The sequence below is a fragment of the Phyllostomus discolor genome, chromosome 1 (assembly GCF_004126475.2).
Source record: "Phyllostomus discolor isolate MPI-MPIP mPhyDis1 chromosome 1, mPhyDis1.pri.v3, whole genome shotgun sequence".
NCBI lineage: Eukaryota > Metazoa > Chordata > Mammalia > Chiroptera > Phyllostomidae > Phyllostomus > Phyllostomus discolor.
In genome coordinates this window covers 177,843,856-177,865,758 of record NC_040903.2, presented here as the reverse complement: position 1 = coordinate 177,865,758, position 21,903 = coordinate 177,843,856, and the positions used below count along the sequence as shown (strand labels likewise).

Genomic DNA, 21,903 nt, shown 5'->3' with positions numbered 1-21,903 from the left:
AACAAACTCAATCTGAAAGAAGGTAGGGAGAGAAAACATAGAAATAAAACATAGGGGCAACAATAATAACAAAAAGAAGAAGAAATAAAGAAAATGGTAGGCACAGGTCCAAATATATTAATAATTACATAAATGTAAAAGATCTACAAACACCAATTAAAAGAAAGGAAAAAAAAGAATTGTAGAAACATTCTTTAAATATAATGCCATAGATAATGAGGCCACTGCTGAAAGGGGTCATGACCCAAGGAAAGTGAACACCTCTAGGAGGTAGAAAGTACAAAAAATTCTCCCACAGAGTGTCCAGGAAGAAATGCAGTCTTTCTGACCCCTGGAATTTAGCTCAGTGAAACTGGTCTCAAACTTGACTTCCAGAAAGGTAAGACAATAAATCTGTGCTGTTTAAGCCATTGTTTGTAGTAGTTTTAAAAAATTTGAACACGGTAGTAGAAAACCAATACACTGGATCATAAAACAAATCTTTACAAACTGAAAAAAAAAAAGAAGTCACATAAAGGATATTATCTGATCAATAATAAAATTAGACTACATATTAATAATAGATAACAGAACAGCCTCCAAAGAGTAGGAAATTTAAAAACACACTTTTAAGCAATCCATGGGTCAAAAAGGAAGTTTCAAAGGGAAACAGAAAATATTTTTAACTAAACAAAATATGTAACAAATCAAAATTATAGCATGCAGCCAAAGCAGTAACTAGAGAATAAATTATAGCATTAAATGCTTATATTAGAAAAAAGAAAAGTCTAAAATTAATAATAAGGATTAATTTTAAGAAATTAGAAAATGGCCAAATTAAAAAGCTAGTAGAAGAAAGTAGTAAACAGGAGAAATCAATAAATTTGAAACCAGCAATATAATACAAAAAATGAATAAAACCCAAATTGGCTCTTTGAAAAGTTCAATACAAGAAAGACTGACAAAGACAAAAAGGGAAAAGAACACCAATTCTCAGTATCAGTATGTATACGATTTTGCCATAGACCCTACAAACATTTAAGGAGTAATAAGAAAATGCTGTGAACAATCTTATGCACATAAATCTGACAACTTAGATTATATGGACCAATTCCCTGAAATTGCAAATTACCAATGTTCACCCACAATGATAATAAGTTATAGTCTTGTAACTATGAAATGAATTGAATTTGTAGTTAAAAGACTTAAAAAAAAAGAAACTCTCCAGTCTAAGATGATTTCACCAATTTACCAAACATTTAAAAAAGAAATAACTGCAGTCCTGCTCAGTGGCTCAGTTGGGTGGAGCATCATCCCATACACTCAAAGGTTGTGGGTTTGACCCCCCATCAGGGAACATACCAAGTTTGCATGTTCGATCCCAGTCACAGTGCATACCAGACGCAATCTACTGATGTTTCTCTCATTGATCTCTCTCTCTCTCCCTCTCTCAAATCAAAGACCATGTCCTCAGGTGAGGACTAAAACAAAATTTAAAAAGACATAAAAAAGACACAATTGCAGACTGGTAAGAAATAAAACTGTCCCTATTTGCAAGTGAGATGACTATCTACACAAAAAAATTCCAAGGAAAACAAACAAACAAACAAACAAACCCTCCTGGAAGTAATACATGAATTTGTCAAGGTAAAAAAAAAATAAGGTCAATATCAATTATATTTCTGTATACTAAAAAATGAACGATTTGAAACCTGAAAATTTTTAAATAATGCCATTCAAAATAGCTCTATAAAAACAAAATACTTAGGTATAAATCTGATAAAATACATGTAGGATCTATATCCTAAAAACTACAAAATGTTAATGAAGTAAGTCAAAGAAGAATTGAGTAAATAGAAATACAGACTATGATCACAGACTACAAAACTCAAAATAGTAAAGATGTCAATTTTCTCCCAAACTGGTCTACAGACTTAATACAATTTCAGTCAAAATCCTAGGATCTTTTGTTGTTATAGAGAAGCTAATTCAAAAATTAATATGAAAAGAAAAAGAACTAAAGTAACCAAAGCTATTAAAAACAAATTTTTAAAAGAAAGTTGGAGGAATCACCCTATTCAATTTTAAGGCTTTAAGCTATAGTAGTTATTAAGACAGTGTGATATTGGCAAAGTGATAGACATGTAGATCAATGGAATAAAACAACATGTCCACAAATAGTTCCATACAACATGGTCAACTGATTTTTAAAAGGTGTAAAGTTAATAAAATGAGAAGAGCATAGTCTTTTGACAAATAGTATTGGAACAACTGAGTATCCATATGAAAAGAAAAAAAAACTTTGACCTAAACCTCCTGCTTTATATAAAAATTAACTCAAAATGGATCATAAACCTATATGTAAAATATAAAATGTTTACCAAAAAAAGGAACAAAATCTTTGTTACCTAGGAATGGACAAAGAGTTCTTAAATACACCAAAATAAAAAGTAAAAAGTGATAAATTGGACTTTATCAAAGTTAAAAAATTCCTGCTTTGGGGAGATAGCTAAGCTAACATAAAGTCAAGCTACAAACAGGGAGATAATGTTTGCAGATTAGATATCCAACAAAGGACTTGTAGGCAGAATACAAAGGGGGGACCCAAGAAACCATTATTTATCTTCTGAAGGACAGCCCCCTTGTAGTACAGGCTTCCCTCGCTAGATGACTATTCTAGGAACCCATCTGTACCAGTGTACCAGCTGGTGGTATTGTGAGAGGCTGCATTCGGCTTCAGTGATTTTTTTTTTAGATTCTTTAAATGTGTTTGCTCATTTCATGATGGGTTATTTATGAGCACATCTGCCCACACCACAATGAGTGTTTGGCAGTTTTCTATCATAAAGAGCATGACCCCAATGCCCCAAACTCCCTATTCACCCAATCTTGCCCTGAACGATGTTTTTTTTTGTTTCCCTGGATGAAAAAAGTCCTCAAAGGGAAATGTTTTGCTCATGTGGATAGGTAAAACTAAAAATGTCAGAAGCACTTAAAGGAATCGAAATCGATGAGTTCAAAAACTGTTTTGAGATAAGGGAAAAATGTCTCAATAGGTATATTGCATCAAATAGAGAGTACTTTTATGGTGACTGAAGTTTAAACATGTAAGAATAAATACACAATTTTTTATAAATAAATTCTGGGTTTTCTGGATCTCCCTCTATACAAAGAACTCTCAAAACTCAACAATTTACATGTGAGCAGAAGCACACCAATTAGAAAGACTAAAAAACTGCTATATATTTACTCAAGTGAACTGAAAACTCACAGTCATACAAAAATCTGCACACGATTGTTTGACTGAAGCTTTACTCATAATCACCATAACCTGGAAGGAACCAAGATGTCCTTCAACAGGTTGTTAAAATGACTAAAGAAAACAACTGGATGCAAACTTAACACTTCTTGAAATGGGCAGTTTCCATTCAGAAAACTGCAAAATAGGGCAGGAGGCAGGAATTTTTTTTTAAGATAAAGAATAAAAAACAAGGAACAGAAAAAACAGAAAATATCTAATTAGCTAGGGCCACACAGTTCAGGGTGAGAAGGCCCAGAGTTGGCTTGGCATTTGGGGATTGGCAGACTAGATAACTGCATTTCTGGTCAAGTGGAGTATTTACAGGCACACAGTAAATTCTGCTTTGCTGACATGGCACCTGGGGCAGGAGTGGCTCCATCTTGGGCCTAGAAGGTTATTTCAATAAGGTGAATGGAAAAATCAATTTTGGTATACTCATACAATAGAGTACTCTACAGGAATAAAAAGAAATAAACTATTTGATTCATGCAATTACATGGATAAATTTTAAATGAATTTTGCTAGATCTTGAAAGAAGTCAGATCCAAAAAGCTGCATACTGTATTACTGCATTCACTGTAACACACTGGAAAAGGCAAAACCACAGGAAAAGAAAAGAGATTATTGGGGATTGGAGGATGGGGAAATGGCTGACTACAAAGCAGATGCACAGCTGCAATACTGTGATTTATAAGAAATATGTATATTTGGTCATTCGGGTTATCAAAATAGATTTTTCATATGTATTTGGTCTTCATCCACAGCTCCCCAAACCCTTAGAATTTCTCTAGTGGTAAGTGCAATAAAAGAATCCTTTATTATAATATTTGGTCTCTTGTCCTCAACATCAAATAATTGAAAACCATGAAGGTAAAATGGGTGTCTTATCATTCAAAAAAGCCCTTTTCCACCACATTGTGTTTACGTTAATAAGGTGACTTTTGGAAAGCACCTAAGAATAGGGGCCGGTTGCCAGGAGAATCAACTATGTGATTAGAAGGCTAGAACTTTCAGTACCCCCAACATCCAGGGAGGAAGGAGAGGCTGGAGGTTGAATCAATCACCAATGGCAACAGCCAATGATTTCATCAATCATGCTCGCACAATGAAGCCTCCATAAAAGCCAAATAGGAGTGTTTCAAAGAGCTTCCAGGTTGGTGAACACGTGAAAATTTGGGGAGAATAGTGGGCTTGGAGAGGGCACGAAGGCTCCACACCCTTTCTTTATACCTTGTCCTACACATCTCTTCCATCTGGCTGTTTCTGAGTTACATTCCCTTTTGTAAACCAGTAATCTTGTAAGTAATGTGTTGCTTTGAGTTCTATGAGCTGCTGCAGCAAATTAATCAAACCCAAGGAGGAAATCTCCACTCTACAGTTGGTGGGTCAGAAGCACAGGTGACAATGAGGTCTTTGGATTGGCATCTGAAGTGGGGAGGTGCAGCAGAGGAGAGCAGTCTTATGGGACTGGGCCCTTAATCTAAGGAATCTGATGTTATCACTGGATAGATAGTATCAGAACTGAGTTGAATTGTAGGACACCCAGCTGATGTCTGAGAATTACTTGTTGGTGTGGGGACCCTCTGTCATACACACATTGCAACTGGGTCCAGATCCTTTTAACAGGAGAATTTTTTAAAGTGATGAAATTATCTGTATGGTTCAAGAGTAGTGTACAATGACCCTGTGCATTTGTCAAAACCCATATAAAATTATACATCACAAAGACTGAACTTTAGTGTATGTAAATTTTTAATAATCAACTAAAAGGCTGGGGGAATTTCAAGAGAGAAGACAGTCTGTGACAAATGAATCTGACTATATTATAAATGAATAGCACATCCCCACTGAGGAGAGTTTGGAAAATGAGTTGACCTTAGTAAATCTGGAAAACAGTGTCTTGAATGGAAACTTTAAGCCTAAATATTAAAGGACCTGTACATAAACACTATACTCTAGTTGGTAAATTTATTTCTCATGGTGGTACTACTTAATAATTCTGAACTTGCTTTACATGTATACTGGGGTGGAACAAGTAAGTAAATGAATGACTGAAGCCAGGTTCCTCACTGTCAGAGAAATTATAGTAAGCCAGGGGGAGAAGGCTAGAATGAACCTATGGTACTGGGTTGGAGTCACAGACATTGGTATAAACTTAACATATATACCACTTAATATCTAGTACATTCATAAAATGAAGCACATCCATAAAATGAAGCAATTGCCTTGCCACCTAGAGCGTAGGCTGGAATTAGTGACTCACTTCCAAAGAACGGAATACAAAGAGACAAAATAATAAACGTTACAGTGGAGGAACCTAGCAAACACAACCTTGACTGAGCAATGTTATCATTTACTCCCCAATATGATGTGCTGAAAATCTTCCCTAAAATGCTTAACCACCTTCTAATCATAAAAACATCAAACATAAATTGAGGGGTGTTCTACAAAACAACTGACAGTACTCAAAACTATCAATGTTACAAAAAAAAATAAGGAAAGACTGAGAAACCACCATAAACCACAGGAGACTAAGGAGACATAACAAATGCAATGTAGAGTCCTGTATTGGATCCTGGAACAGAAAAACAAAGCCAGTGGAAAATCCAGCAAAATCCAAGTTTAAAATTTGGAGTTTGGTTAAGGTACCAATGGTGGTTTCTTGTTTTGGACAAAAGTACTTGGTATTGTAAGATGCTATCATTATGGGAAGTTCTGTATTATCTTTGCAACTTTTCTATAAATCTGTAATTATTCCCAAGTAAAAGTTTCTATTATTTTAAAAAATTGACACAAGACTCGAACACACTGTTCACCAAAGAAGATATATGTATGACAAAAAGCACATGACAAGACATTCAACATCATTAGCTATTAGGAACATGCAAATTAAAACCATTATCAGATATCATTGTAGATCTATTAGAATGGCTAAAATTACAAAGACTGACCATACCAAGTGCTGATAGGTAGGCAGAACAACTACAACTATCATGCATTGCTGATGGAAATACAGAGTGGTATGGACACTAGAAAACAGAAAAGTTTAGCAATATCTTATAAAGTTAACTTATACACTTACCATCTGATTCAGCAATCCCAACACTATGTATTTATTTACCCAAGGGAAATGATCGTATCCACATAAACCTGTATACAAATATTTACTTCTCTATTCAACTTAGCTAAAAACTTGAAACAACTCACAATCCTTCAAAAAATGCATAAAAAAACTTAGTACATCCACACAATTGAATACTACTATGTAATTAAAAGTAACCTAAGGTATAATGCTAAGTAAATAAATGCATGCATAACAGTTTCAAATGGCTTCATACTGTATTAATTCCATTAAGTGATCATTTTTGAAAAGACAAAACTAACATGACAGAGGGGTTGTCATGAATTACTGACAGGTGGGAAAGGTACAACCACAAAGAGAAGTGATAGCATGAAAGAGTTTCATGAATTAATCAAACTGTCTGGATACTGACTGGGATGATGGCTACATGAATCTACAGACATGTTAAAATTCATCAACTGTGCACAGAAAGAGTCAATTTTACTGCATGTTCATTAAAAAAATAAATTTATAAACTAAAACAAACAAATAACCTTTAAATCAGCAAGGTTTTTCCAGGATATTTAGTTTGGATTTTAGAGTCTATAAAAACTCTCTTGTTTATTTTGGCTACTTTTAAGACAGAGCAGTGACAAAAAGCATAGCTCAGGCCTGACATGTGGAGTCACTGGGAGATCAATACCTAAATGTGAGTTCCCCTAGCTAGCACATCACCTGCAAAGGAATCTAATCTGCTAGCAATCACAACCCCACCTAACTGAAGAGTAAATCCTGACATCCACTTAATGGCATCATCATAAAAGAACTTCCATTAATGTTGAAGAATACTGATTTATAGTGAGTACATTCCCTGGAGGGAAAAAATGTTTGTGTTTAATTCTACTTCAAATGCATGGAGAGCATTCTAAAAATAAAAAAGTAAAAACAATAATTTATTTCCACCTTTATTATCGGGGTGAATACACCGAAAACAAATTGTTTTCTTTGAATAAGTAGGGCAAGGTGAAACAAAAATGTAAAACGGGTGACATATATATTGTATGTAAATCAGATAATGTATAGACTATACGTACACGTGACATAAAACATTCAAATCCATATACTATAGGAATTAATGTAAATTTTTAAAAAATTTAAAAAGATTTTATTTAAATTTTTTAGAGAGGGGAAGGGAGGGAGAAAGAGAGGGAGAGAACATTGATGTGCAAGAGAAGATTGCCTCTTGCATGCCCCCAGTGGGGGACCTGGCCTGCAACTCTGGCACATACCCGGACTAGGAATCGAACCAGTGACCTTTAGGTTCGCAGGCTGGCACTCAATCCACTGAGCTACACTCGCCAGGGCGGAATTAATTTAAATATAAAAAGCATAAGTACAAAGGTGCTACCATTCCTAAACACCTTTATTATATTATTTAATCCATTCCATTCCTAAATTTATTTTAGGAGTTATTTTTTAAAAGCATATTCAGCCAAATACTTGTACTTAAGTGAAACTCAGTGATTACTTGTTTTAAGGATACAATTGTTCTCAGCTGTGCTATAAAGTTTAGCAACAATTTCACATCGCTACACTTTATTTAAAAGAATCAGATTTTTAAAATAAGGTCAATCTATAATTGCACTAATTTCAAATGAAAAACAAAAAAAACTTGTGTAAGAAATAGTTTTTGCCTTAAGGCCTTTTGTTTTCCTAATGTTACATTTGATTAGAAATGAAATGGCTTGCTTCAAGAAGTTAAGATTATTCTGCCCAGAAACACATTTGGAAAAATATATGATTTACATCTGGAACAGTATTCTTTCTAACTGAAGCAATTGATGTAGTTGCTCTAAGAGTTCACTAAGACCATTTTAGTTTCAACACCCATTAAAATGTGCTCATTCCTCCATGTAATTTTCTCAGATGTTCAATTTACTAAACAAAGCCTGCTTTAATAATTCAAATCTGACTTCTAAAGATGCAATGCACCTCTCAAAAGCTTTCAGTAAGACAGTAAATCTCATCTGTCTCTCTGTGGCACTGCATGTATTTAAGTTACTCCTTTATTTTAAGGTCCATAACCACAAAAGGAGTTTTCCCTCTCTTTTCAAAAGAATTGAGAACCTCAGTCATTTTTATCATTGTGCCATTCACTGATATACTTCCAGCTGTCTTCAAAAGTTTCCACTTAATAAGAATTTTTACATATGAACAAAATCCAACAGGATGCTACACTTTCCTAGACACTGAGACAGCAAAAAATTCACAGAGCTTGGCTGAGCTGGAAGAAAGATGGCGGCGGCCATGTGACAAGACTTGGCCCAGCTCATGAATTAGAACAGCTCTCATAAAGATCCGGTGGGCAAATATAGTCAGATCCTGGAAAATACCATTCAGTTATCTGGGGCAGGACAACTAGAAGCTTTGAAAGCTTCTGTGGAAGCAGTGGTAAATGAAAATGTCAGCTTCATGATCTCTCAACACTTGCTGACTGGTTCCTGCACATATCTCCCTAACTTGCCTGATGGCACAGCCAAAGAAATCTTTTTTATTTTCACCTTGGAAAAGATCCAGCCTAGAGTCATTTCATTTGAGGAGCAGGTTGCTTCCATAACACAGCATCTTGCAACGACATATGAGAAAGAAGGCTGTAGAAAGGTAGACCACGTGTTGATAGGAATTTCTTTGGAAACAGTAAAAAAAAAAAATACAATGTGGATTATAAACTGGAGACATAGCTGAAGACTGCTAGGCTATATCTAGATGATGTTGATCCAGTCCAGGCAGACGCTTACATAAATTGAGCATCATTGCTTCAGAATGACTCAACCAACGAATACTTACAGAGATATTATAAGGTATGCCATGCATGCGTTTTAGATTATTGAAGAAAATTCACTGAAGCTGCACAAATGTACAATGAGCTCTCTTACAACACAACAGTGCACAAAAGTGAAAGACAGAGGCCTTAAAAACATATTTGCACTGTACCATCTTAGCACCAGCAAGACAAAAGCGTTGTCAAATGCTAGTTACTCTTCTTAAAAATGAAAGATGCAACTTGCTGTTTATGGGATCCTAGAGAAAATGTTCCTGAACAATCGTCAGAGGAAATGAACTTCAAGAATTTGCTGCCATGCTCATGCCTCACCAAAAAGGAACTACAGCTGATGATTCTAGCATCTTGGACAGAGCTGTTAGTGAACACAATTTGTTGTCTGCAAGCAAATTATATAATAACATTAACTTTGAAGAACTTGGAGCTCTATTAGAGATTCCTGCAGCTAAGGCAGAATAGATAGCATAATGATAACAGAAGGATGTATGAATACATTTATTGACCAGATTGGTGGAATAGTTCACTTTGAAACATGAGAGGCCCTGCCAACATGGGACAAAGGGAATCAATCACTTTGTTCCAAGAAAATAACCTTTCAGAGAAAATTAACACCAGAATAAACACCATAAGCCTTGGAAGCCCAAATGTGGATCTGTTGGGGGAGGGCTCACAAAAGGAACAACAGCTTTTGCCAGCACTTCCTTGAAGAATTTCTGTGCAAACTACATTATTTTCCATGTGCTACAGTGTAGGGAACCGTTTCTCGTGGCGTGGAAATGTAGCTCAGCTTCCACATGGAAAACCAATGGAAAGTGAGTCAGCACACAGGACCATGCCCATGGAGAGGTTTTCCTAGGGGGAGTCAGGCCTGCATTGCACCTAGACTGCTGTGAGACTTGCTTTTGCTAAAGCTCCCTCACCCTGAATTGAGGCAGCAAGTGGTTACTGGAACTTCCTAAAGTCTGTGCTAAACCTCCCAAGTATGGAGTGTAACTGGTTCAACCACTTTTCCCCTTGGTCTGCAACATCCTCCTCTTTGAAGTAATTAGCAACATTCTTTCCTTTGTTATCTGTAAAAGGTAATCCCCTGCAGTGAACCTGTGCATAGTAAATGAGGACCATTCTCCATGTAATGTACCCAGAGAAGCAGTAAAAGCCTGTCCAGGCAGGGGCCAGGGCCCTCTCACTCTCTCTCTTTCTCTCAGAGAGTGGCCATACCATCCCTTTTTCTCCACAGGACTTCTGTTATCTGTGTGTATTTGTTCATAACAACCACAACACAGATCCTGCAGGCCAGGATCAGCATCAGTACAGACTAATGTCACTATCTCCAAAGCATTTGCATCATGACCATATATATTTCAATCCCTTTTATGCTGGATTCCATTTAAAGAAGATGCTATTATGGCAGAGGTACAAGCATTTAAAAATATGTAGTTCCCTTTCCTGATCAAGATGGTGATGTAGGTAAATACAACTGGCCTCCTTGCACAACCACATCAAAATTACAACTAAACTACAGAATAACCAGCATTCAGAACCATCAGAAATTGAGCTGAATGGAAGTCCTAAAACTACAAAACCACATTGAGACTGGTATAGAAGGGGCAGAGATGCTGAACAGGTTGGTCCTGCACCCATGTATAGCAGATAAAAACCAGGAGGGATACCTCAGGTCTGAAGGGCCCCAGCCACACACCAGGCCCACCAGCCCAGGCTTCCAGTGCCAGGAAGATAAGTCTCCATAACTTCTGGAGTCCTTGGTAGTTCCTCTTAAAGGGTCCATGCAGACTTACTTGGACTCACTTCCTCTGAGCTCCAGCCCAGGGGCAGCAGACCGAAAGGCATCATAGATATACCAGGAAGAAGTGAATTATTCAGCATCAGGGCAAGAGCTGAGGGGCAGCCTTCTCCCAGACAGGAGTGCTGGCAGAGGCCATTGTTCCTTTTCTGAGCCACCCCCTCACCCCACAGAGCCACAGAACCAGGAAGCATGCACCATATCTGAGACTCCATCAGCCTGGTTCATACTATTTGCTCCCCATTGCTGATTACCAGAAGCCCTGCCCCACCCAACTTTCAGGCCCACCCAAGCTGTTTCCAGTGGCTTTTCCATACCAATGGCTTGTCTTGACCAATCTTCAGCTTTCCCTAAGTTCTCTCAAAAAAGCAGCATCTGGCTTTAGCAAGCCCATACCCCTCACTAAGTGGCCTTAAGCAGGGTGCTAGCAGCAGCCAACCTTGGTTCACAGCTTGACCTTGCCAGGGCACCTCTAAGCCCAGCACAAGCACTAGCCATTTGCAGATTGCTTTGTTGCTTTTTCTGTGTGACCACAGACAGAACACAAGTGGTAGCTGACCTTGGATGTGCCAACATCAATCAAAGCTCAACTATGAGAGGAGTGTGTAAACACAATGGGCACCCAGCTTCAGTAATAGGGGAAGCTGTACCACTGGACCCTACAGGACACCTAATGTATCAGGCCACTCTACCAAGCTTGGGAGACGTAGCAGCTCTAATACATACAAATAAGCACAGGGAGGCTGCCAATATGAGGAAACAAACATGGCCCAAATAAAAGAACAGAACACAAAACTCCAGAAAAAGAACTAAACAAAATGGAGATAAGCAATGTACTAGATGCCGAGCTCAAAACACTGGTTATAAGGATGCTCAAAGAGGTTAGTGAGAACCTCAGGAGCATGAAAAAGATCCCGTCATAAACAAAGGATACACTAATTCAGGGGTGTCAAACTCATTTCCACTGGGGGCCACATCATCCTCACGGTTGCCTTCAAAGGGCTGAAAGAACTTTGGGACTGTATAAATGTAACTACTCTTTAACTGTTAATGAGTTGAAATTACATTCAGCCCTTTAAAGGCAACCATGAGGCTGATGTGGCCTCTGGTGAAAATGAGTTTGACACCCGTGCACTAATTCAAATTAACAACTATTTACAGGGAAGCAACAGTAGAGTGGATGAAGCTGAGAAATGAATTAGCAATTTGGAATACAGGGAAGCAAAAAACACCCAAACAGAACAGCACAAAGAAAAAGCATCCAAAAAAAAGTGAGGACAGTGTAAGCAGCCTCTGGGACAACTTCAAGTGTACCGACATCTGCATCAAGGGATTCCAGAAGGAGAAGAGAAAGAGCAAGAAATTGGAAGCCTATTTGAAAAAATGACAGAAAAATTTCCCTGACTTGGTGAAGGAAACAGACATACAAGTCCAGATGTGCAGAGAGTCCCAAACAAGATGAACCCAAAGAGGCCCAGACCAGGACACATCACAATGAAAATGCCAAAGGCTAAATATAAAGACAGAATCTTAAAAGGAGACTGTCAGCTGATTTCTCAAAAGAAACTCAGCAGGCTAAAAGGAATTAGCAAGGATTATTCAAAGCCATGAAAAGCAAGGACCTACAACCAAGATTATTCCACCCAGCAAAGCCACCATTCTGAATGGAAGGGCAGATAAAGAGCTTTTCAGATAAGAAAAAAATGAACGAGTTCATCATCACTACACCATTACTATATGAAATGTTATAGGGACTCATTTAAGAAAGAGAAGATCAAAACTATGAACAATAAAATGGCAAAAAATACAAATCTATCAACAACTGAATCTAAAAAACAAACTAAGCAAACAAGAATAGAGACAGAATTATGGATACAGTGAGTATTTTGATGGTTGCCAGATGGGAATGTGGGGTATGGGGGAATAGGTCAAGAGGTGAGGGAATTAAGAAGTACAAATAGGTAGTTACAAAATGGCTATGGGGATCTCAAGTACAGTATAGGAAATGGAGTAGCCAAAGAACTTATGTGCATGAACAATAGTCAGGGGACTTACCTGAGGGAATAGAGAGTGCTGGGTGAAGAGGGGGCAAAGGGGAGAAAATCAAGACAAGTTTAATAGCACAATCAATATATCTTAAAAAAAAAAACTTAAGTGCTTTGGGCCTCTACAAATGTGCTTATTCTAACAGATGGTGAAGTGAGCCAAAAAAAATTTTTCACAGAGATCAACTTTATCTAGTAATGTTTTATAGATTACAATACATTAATCTACCTTTATAAAATGAAAGGAGTTATTATATTCCCTTCACTCAAGTTAGTATCATCCAAACTTAATACGATAACAGCTATCTCTTCATAAGCAAATCAAATGAATTTTCTATCCACTATTCCAAGTTATTTTTTCAGAAATTAAATTTTGTATAAACATAGTTTGGCTATTTGTTTGGAGACATAAAAAGTCATATTGATAAGAAATTATACATAAATAATATTAAATTGCCAAAGAATCATGAAGGAATTTTGGGTGCAGAATTCATATGTATTAAGGTGACCTAAGAGCCCATGTGACATTTACACTCTGCAGCCCAAACTTCTGTTACAAGTATATTTAGCCACTCGTTAGTAGTCCCAAGTTAAAAAAAATAAATAAATAAAAAAAGAAAAAAAAATCCTCAGTGATGGTCAAGTTTGAAATTAACACCAGGGTAGATTATCTATAAATGACCTATACCTATGCTTACCCCAATCCATCAATTACTAAAATTCCACATTACAGCTTTGGGAAACTACATAGTACATAATTGTAACCTTGACCATCTCTGAAAAAATTAAGAATAAGTGTCTCTAGAAGTCTTTGAACACTTGATAATAATCCTCTGGTTTTCCCATCAACAGTAGACTGACACTCAGCACAGTGGGAGCGCAATAGGGAATTGTACATGAGGAAGGCAGAAGCTCTAAGAGATGTAAATAACAAATATAAATCTGTTTCATTACTTTAAATCTATCCATTCACAGAAAAGCCATATTGAGAAGTTTGTTTTAATATGCTTCTGGGTTGGCAATTCTTTACTATCTATTGATGAACACTTATTTAAAGCAACTGTTGATCATTTTTTAATTGGTAAATACTTTCGGGTTATTGAATACAGGGGGAAAAGGTGAAAATTTATCTATTTATATGATGACAGCATTTTTAAAGCTGCCTTTAGCACTTGAGTTTTTACTAAGAAAAATAAAATGGAGTACATAAAAATTCTTTCATTTTTTAAAAATACTCACTGAAGGATTTTTTTAAATTGACTTTTTGGAGAGAGAGGGAGGGAGAGAAACATCGATGTGAAAGAACATTGCTCAGTTGCCTCCCACACACATCCTGACTGGGGATCAAACCCATGACATTTTTGGTGTACGGAATGACACTCCAACCAACTGAACTACCCTGCCAGGGCATACATGATGATTCTTAAGGCCTTTTGAAAAATTCTGCAGCAGAATCTTAAGCTGTCACCTGAGATTGGATTACTGAACTCAAAATTCCTCATTGCTTTTGGAGTAGAACATAGCAAAAAAGAAAGCAAAGTCAAGTTCCCAACAACACAAAGGAAAAACAAAGTAAACCTTTGTTAACAGTATCTGTTGAGCATCTAGTCTAGTAGGTAAAACACTTGCAGTGGTGGGGTGAAGGGCCAACACAGAAAACACTGCATTAGTATCTGCTTTCAAAGAACTTACATAAACTTAAAATATACAAAGAATCCTTTATAGAGCACTGCTGTATCTGTTTTGCTTGTTTTTTACAAGCATACTGCTATATATATCAGGGGAGGGGGCATGTCTTGTTCACTACAATAATCTCAGTGCCTATTGTAATACCTAGCACAAAGTAATAAAAAATTATTTTTTGGATAAATGAAGACTTTCAACAGTTATGTCAATACTGACACCTGTCTTCCTGGACTCCAGGAACCTACCGCCTTAGACGGGCAGAATAATGGCCTCAGAAGACATCCCTGCCCTTTTCCCTTAACCCCTAGCCTAGTTTTCCTGACATGGCAAAAGGGACTTTCAGTTATAATTAAGGTCAAGGACACTGAGATGGGGAGATTATCCTGGATGATCCAAGTGGCCCCAATTTAATCACATGAGTCCTTTAAGGTGAAAGAGAAAATGAGAAGATGGGTCAGAGAGATGAGACAGAAGAAGGAGATACTGGAAGTCTTAAAGAGACCTGACCTGTTGTTGCTGGCTTTTAAAATGGAGGAAGGAAGGCTGCAAATGAAGGAATGAGTGTGGGCTTTAGGAACCGGGAAGAGCCCTTATCTAACAGCTTGCCAGGCAATTGGGATTTAAGCCCTCCAACTGCAAGGAAAAGAACTCTGCCCTATAGCCTCCAGAAAAGACACCACCATGCTGAAATTTCGATTTTAGCCTTGTGAGACCCCCATTCTGTCCTAATGACCTACAAAATATAAGATACATTTTTCTTGCTTAAACCACTAAGTCTGTACTGATGTGCTATGGCAGAAATGGAAAACTAATGCATTCCCTTTAACCTCTGTTATAGCAACCCCAATATATTGCTTCTTCTCATCATCCTGTCACTACTTCAATAAAAGGTCTAAAATTTTTAAATACTTCATTCTGATCACAATCTCCTATTCTTATTAACTCTTCTACTTCACACTTCTCCCAGCTGTCATTATGAAGGAAAGATCTGGTTTAAAAGAATGGATATCTTGAAATGAAAAGAATTAGTATTTTCTAGTTACAATGTTTGGTCAGCATTGTGCCAAAGAGTACACGACAGCTCTGTAGAATAGTTACAATCAAACTTCAAATTTCACATTCTTTGTAACATACAGTACCAAGGGCATACACTCAAATGTGTTATTAAACAATCCAGTGTGTCAAATCCTGATTTACTTTCAAATGAAAGGCCTTTTGTTTTGAAATTTGGAACCATTTCTTTGCCTCTCTGCACTTGCTCTAAAATATTAAAAACAACTTCATAAACAATCTGTTTAAGCATAATTATAATTTTATCTAGTTCAAACAACAGCAGAACATGCCACAACACAGATGGCAGAAGACTTTCTCCTTTCCTGAGCAGTGTCAAAGAGCTGTTCTCCTATTTCATGAGTAAGAAGAACCTTGTTGCAGACTATCTCATTTACAAAGTACATAGTTATGAGTGGAAGGGTAGCTTTATTAAGAAAGACTTTGTTCAGCAGAACTCTTGCCTATTTCTCAACATAAAGATTTTTCTTGTTGCCCAGAAAAAAAACCTAGCCAAATATATGATTAAGGAATCAGAATGGATGGAAGTCTGTACTATTGATTTTACCTTAGTTTCAAGTCCTTAGGCATATGAATACTTTTATGGAACAGGTTCCCAAACTTGGAGCTTTTAAAAATCCCATTGCTCAAGTTCCACCCCATACCAATTAAATCAGAATGTCTGGGTATGAGACAGGCATCAATATTTTTAAAGATCCCTCGGTGGCTCCAATATAGTTTATTATTAGCAATGTGGCATGGTTCAGTGCGCTGAATAGAATCAGGAGGTCTGGGATCTGCCATTGGCTCTACTACCACCAGCAAGTGTGGGTATGTCCCAGGGTAGTCACTTCTTTCTCTGTAAAAAGATAAGCTTAGACAAGTCATTACTATTATCTAACATGTTACCAGTCTAGGATGAGATTCCTTAGTTCTCTTCTAAACATTAAATGGCCTCAATATTTAAACTATGCAAAAAATTAAAATACATAATCTAATACTTATTATGGTCTGTTTAAGGCTTATTTTGTAAGGAAAGATTATCTTACAGTAGAAATTTAGCTACACTTCAACTGCACAGATTTTGATATATCATTATGTCTCCCCAGGTCATAAAATGAAATTATCTAGGAATGACAAGGATGCTTGAATTATCTCAAAATATAGCTTGCTATTAGACTATTTCTTGAATCCCCATTAAATTATATACTACATGTATTCTGATTTTCTTAACTAGCATTCCTGGTTTCATTTAGGTCCTAAAGACACAAAATGACTTTGGCTTTTTACCAATATTAACTCATTTCATTAAAGCAAATCATTAATGACACCAGAAACATAGGTAGAAAGAACACCTAAGTAGCAAGTTATTGTCTGACAGTCTCAAACTAAAATTGTATCCTTGGCCAGCCTTCTTACAAAGAAATGCTACCAGCTAGGAGGGTGCATTGGGGAAAAGATAATTCACTCAACAAGTTAAGCATTTTATCGTACCAAGGTTTGGGGTTTAGGAAGTAGGCTTCTAAGATGCACCACCAATGATCTCTGCCTTCTTGTGTTCACATGCTTGTGGTATGTCCTGTTCCTCTGAGGGTGGGCTGGGCCTAGTGACTTTCTTCTAAAGGAGAGAATATGGCAAAAGTGATGGGATGTCACTTTTCTAATTAGGTTATAAAAGACTGTGATTTCCTTTTGCTGGCAATTTTTCTTGCCCTTTTGCTTGCTTGCTCTGATTTCAATTGCTTATTCTGAAGATGATGCTCTATGAAAAGGACCATGTAGCAAGAAACAAAGTCCTGGCCAATCCCAAAAGGAAACGAATCCTATTAACAACCATGTGAGTGAGCTAGAGAAGTGGATCCTTCCACAGCAAGCTTTTAGATGAATGGGCTGCATGCCCATTCAATTCATTGACTATAGCCTTGTAAGAGACCAACCTAAGCTCTTCCTGCAGTCTTGATCTACTGTGAGATAACAAATGTTGTTCTGAGTACTAAATTTTGAGATAATTTACTATGCAGCAAAAGATAACTAATATAGGCATATAGAAGTGAATAAAAACACCAGAGTGAAGGAACCAAGAGTTGAATAATGAATAGGTATCAACTATTTAGTAATGGGTGAGGGACATGTAAATATAATAGTAAGCACCATTTAATATTTGTTTAATAAAAGACTAAACCAACCAAGAGGATTCTCTCATTGACCCAGTACTCTAAAAAATTTCAAAGGTACCAAAGTTTACATTCATATTTTAATCATTGTGATTTATGTTCTGACAAATTTAACTTCTTAATTATACTCATATTGGAATTATACTAAGTTAGTTTGCATTCCCCTTGCTGCATACTAATTAAGAGAGGAAAAATAGTCCAGAATCATCGTAGGCAACATTATTTTTTTATTTGATTTTAAAAAATAATTTTTTGAAGATAATCCAAAGTAGAAAATCCACGTGCAACATTTCATAAAATATAACTGTTAAGAATTTTCAAAGTCTAGGAGTAGAAAAGAGGATGAGTAAAAATTTTAATCAAAATTTTACTAGCATAAAAAAAGTCCAAAATACCTTAAGGAGATTTTATATATTTTTATAGGTAATTTATAACCTTATAGATAATATCATGTGTTTCCCATCCATTTTCCAACCTACATATACTTCATTTTTTTTTTATTTTTAAAACTATCAGTGATGAAAGAAAGTAATTACTTAGGCAATATTTAAACAGTTTCTCAAAGATAAAAATAGGACTTGACTGAGCTCACAAAATATAGTATTTTACAAATGTAGTATTTCACACATTTTCCACGGTGCTATTACATCTTTATTATGATCTTCATATTGACATACATGTACTTGAATAAGCAGGCAAATATAATCACATCCTCCCCTACATCCAACATACTTACACACAATTCACAGATGGAAAAAACTGAGTCACAAAGAGATTAACTAACTTACTGAAGATCAATAAGCTGTAAGTGGTTCAACCTGTACTACAACAGTTCTTTTCAAGTCATGTTTTTTATCATGACACATTACCTCACCCAGTGATTAAAGTAAAGGTATTACTGCATGAGTCTACAAAGACTTGACTGTAAAGATGTCTGCCTTCAGGATTGGGGTGTTGCATATGAAAGTGTTTTGCAGATGTTACAGATGTGCTAATATTCTTATAGAAAATGACAAAAAAAATCAAAGAAGTCAGTAAAAATCAACTAAAAAAACCTTAATATCCAAAGCAATAGTGAAATGAGATTAATGGTTATTCTCTGTACACAAGAGCAATGTTTTAGAACCTTTGAACTATTAAACAGATACCTAATACCACTGCAGCCAACAGAAGATACTTAACAGAGGCTACTTCAGGTAACACATATTAATTACTGCTAGACCTCATACTAGATCCTTATCTGAATAACCCTGAAAATCCGGACTGAAAATAGTAAGAATGAATTCTTTGGAAATGAAATTTCAAATGGAAATGAAATTTAAATTCATTTCTAAAGCCATATCAGAGTTACTGGGACTCTCAAACTACAAATATGGCTGCCAGCCCAGCCCAGTGGGCGATGGCACACTTGGAATGAACAGAATCTGGCCTTGGTGCTGAGGGCCATTCATTTTTAGGGCCAAGTCTAGGATATACTGATTAAAATAAAGGACAATTTACAGGGGAAAAAAATCAATGATGTGGAAAATAAAGATGCAAAAAAACAACCAACCAGAACAACAAGAAGAAAAAAAAATCCAAAAACACAAGGATAGTGTAAGCAGCCTCTCTTTTCACATGATGAGAGTGCCAGGAGAGAGAAAAAGCAAGAAATTTGAAATCTATTTGAAAAAATAATAAAAGAAAACTTCCCTAATTAGGTGAGGGAAATAGACATGCAAGTCCAGGAAGCACAGAGAGTCCCAAACAAGATGCTTGCGAAGGGGCCACTCCAAGATACATCATAATTAAAATGCTGAAGGTTAAAGATAAACAGAGAATCTTAAAAGCAGCAAGAGAAAAGCAGTTAGTTACGTACAGGGAAGTTCCCATAAGACTGCCAGCTGAAGGGACTGGCTAGAAGAGATTGGCAGGAAATATTCCAAGTCATGAAAAACAGGGACCTACAGCCAAGACTGCTCTACCCAGCAAAGCTATCATTTAGAATCTAGAGGGAGGGAGACAAAAAAGGGGGAAAATTGGGACAAGCATAATAGCACAATTAATAAAATTTAAAAAAAAGAATAAAGAAATGTTATGTTTACATCAATAAATTTAACTCAGACAAAACAGACAAGTTACTTGAAAGACAAACTACCAAAGCTCACTTAAGAAGAAACAGATAACCAGAACAATTCTCTACCTATTAAAGATAATGGAATTACAGTGGTACCTCAGTACTTGTCCTTAATTGTTTCTGCAATTCTTGACAAGTGCCAAAACCGGTGAGTACCAAACGATGAGCATTTTCTTTTGAGGGGCCATTGTGGTTCCTACAAGTTCTAGCAAGTGTGACGAGTGCCAAGCAAGTGCTGAATGCTGAAACACATTTTTCACATCAAAATGCAATGAGGACAGGGTTTGACAAGTTCTAAGCCTGACAAGTTTCTGAGGTAGGACTGCATTGTTAAAAATCTTTCCATAAAAAACCCCTGTAGGCCCACTTACTTCACTGATGAATTTTTCAAAAATTTAGGAATAAATAATACCAATTCTAAAAAAAATACAGAAAACTGAAGAGGAGGGAACACTTTTCAACTCATTGTATAAGGCCAAAAATTCTTAACATTTCCATAAATCAAGTCCACCAATGAATAAAAAATATAAAGTATTATGACCGAGTGGTGCTTTTACAAGAAAAGCAAAGTTGGTTTAAGATTTGAAAATGAATCAATGTTAAAAAAAACTTTTATATAAGATTCTGTTCCTTAATGTGGTATGCATGTTCTTATTTTCTTATTCTTAAACTGTACACTCCTATAAATTCTTTTCTTCATTTGAAAAAGAAACATCTTCCTCAAAGAGGAGTTGTAGTAATTAAATGAAAGCGAGTATGAAAAATGCAATGAAAGTAGGAGCGAGAAAGGGAGAGTGGGATTCCTCCATTAGAGTGGTTTTGAGTTTACTAAATCTCTAAATTTAAATGTTTCTTTTGTAAAATGGGGATACTAATACTCTCCCATCAGATTGGAGGAAAATAAAGTGACATAAATGCTAGGTACTTGGTATGCTTGTACATAATAGCAGACTTAACATGTTAGTTCTCCCTTCCCTTCAATGTCAATAAGTCTCCAATATAACAGAAAAAGACATTCTGTAAGATGGATCTTCTCATTTAGAAAAGGGTAATGCCCCAAATCCAACATGATAGATAACAACAATTAGCTCAAAACCAAAAGGTAAATGATAATTAATTCAAGAAGCATATATGCTTTGTTTCACCAATTACCATTGGTACAGACAGCAACTATACTTAACACTTTACAGTTTATTAACATATTCAGACTCAACACCTACATTAACTGAAGACATGATGAATATATTAAATAGTATTTTAAAAGTCAAATTTCTTAGTGTCAACTTAATTTCGTTCAACGCCAAATACAAAGTTTTGCTCTTGAGCTCTCAGCAATGAAATGTGGTATCTCATTTGGTAATAACAACCAAATTCCACCCACATTTCTATGTGAAATCTCAGGGTTCTTTTAAAAAATAACACTCCAAGAAAGGAATAACAGAGTATATGTGAGAACAGTGAATAACTGAAATAACTAAATGTATCCATCATGCCCTGCAAGCCACATAAAGCATTACACTTTACATTTACTCCACACTTGTTAGCTTCAAAACACCTTTAACCAAAAAAATCAGGGCAAAAACTGGAAGTCAAAAAAATTCTGGGGAATACTTGAAAAGTAGCCACTAGGTTACACTAACTAGAATCAAGCCTTCAAAGAGATTTTGTAAAACATCTTTCTTTTATTTATTAAGCACTCAATTTCAAAAAATCTGGACACATCTTTATTTTCTGCTGATATATTTTGAACACACAGAATCTAAGATCTATTATTTATCTTTTAGGAACAGAATGCCTCGTGTTTTTTAGGTTTCGTCCTTTTAACTGCCTACTCTTTAATTAGTGTAA

General features: G+C 36.1%; 1 protein-coding gene and 1 pseudogene across 3 annotated transcripts in view; one reads left to right on the top strand and one right to left on the bottom strand.

Annotated features, from left to right (window-relative positions):
* Positions 1–21,903, bottom strand: part of GLCE (glucuronic acid epimerase) — a 108,571-nt gene that overhangs the window by 65,716 nt on the left and 20,952 nt on the right. The window contains exon 1 of one of the 3 annotated variants that reach the window (XM_036009672.1): positions 8,903–9,026. The exons of the other annotated variants lie outside the window; for them this stretch is intronic. The gene's annotated coding sequence lies outside the window, so the exon portion shown is untranslated. Of the gene's footprint in view, positions 1–8,902; positions 9,027–21,903 lie in introns of those variants that run through there. 3 annotated transcript variants of the gene reach the window in all.
* LOC114491550 lies at positions 7,791–10,190 on the top strand (annotated as a pseudogene).